Raw genomic sequence first — 1,037 nt, 5'->3', positions numbered from 1 at the left:
AATGAATGGTAGAAGATTATTAGAATTTGTTATTTTTAGTTATCAATTAGCTATTAATATTTAGGGTAAAATATATTTTTTGTTTCTAAAATTTGAGAAAAGTTTTAAAAATATCTCTAACTTTTATTTTTTCAATTTTATCCTAAAAGTTTTCGATTTGCATCAAATATACACATGACGACTAATTTTTCAAAAAATTTAAGACCGATTCAACAACAATTTTATAAGAACAACTCCTCAACACAAGCAAATCAAGAATAATTTTCATGCATTATTGTTAGATTGATCTTAAATTTTTTGAAAATTTAGCCGTCGAGAATATATTTGATACAAATCGAAAATTTTTAGGACAAAATTAAAACAAAATAAAATTTAGGAATATTTTTGAAATTTTTGCCAAACTTCAAAAACAAAAAATTATACTTTACAATAATATTTAAAAATATAAATTAAAATATATTATTAAATTATTAAATTAAAAAAATAAATTGATACATAAAAATAATGAACAAAAATAATTCTCATAGGTGACCATGTATTATTGGTATCTACTATACAATACGATTGATTTATCTTAAGATATTTTTTACTACATAACTCATGATGCACAGAATATTTGAGCACATTGGTACAACTATTTTCGTAGTTTCATTAATGAAATACAATACATTAACATTATTTACACATTAAACATTTCTGGTTTGTATTTAAATTATTTTTAATTAACAAAACAAAAAAGCATGTGTTGGTTTTTAAAACAATATGAATGTCAAAATAATATTTACTATAAAAGAATGTAGACGTGGCCAGATTGAATTAAATAACTACAAGCCAACAAAATTTCAAGTGAAATTGAACTGTCTTTATTATTAGACTTGTATATGTGATGTACTTCAAGTTTACTATATTTAAAATTAGACATCACTCATACAATATGTTAAATTTTAAAATATTCGAGGGATTCAAGTTAAAATATTTCTTTTAAAAGTTTTCAATATGGAAATGCATAATAATTATTTAGATAAAGTAAAGTAGTT

The 1,037-nt window shown here is 20.9% G+C and overlaps 1 protein-coding gene across 1 annotated transcript in view; it reads left to right on the top strand.

The window, feature by feature from the left end:
• The window catches only part of LOC107611604 (probable ADP-ribosylation factor GTPase-activating protein AGD11), an 18,722-nt gene that overhangs the window by 16,521 nt on the left and 1,164 nt on the right, over positions 1-1,037 (top strand). The gene's annotated exons all lie outside the window — the stretch shown is intronic.

The sequence above is a fragment of the Arachis ipaensis genome, chromosome B08 (assembly GCF_000816755.2).
Source record: "Arachis ipaensis cultivar K30076 chromosome B08, Araip1.1, whole genome shotgun sequence".
Classification (NCBI taxonomy): Eukaryota; Viridiplantae; Streptophyta; class Magnoliopsida; order Fabales; family Fabaceae; genus Arachis; species Arachis ipaensis.
The sequence above is the reverse complement of the archived record's forward strand: the minus strand, read 5'-3'. Positions and strand labels throughout refer to the sequence as shown.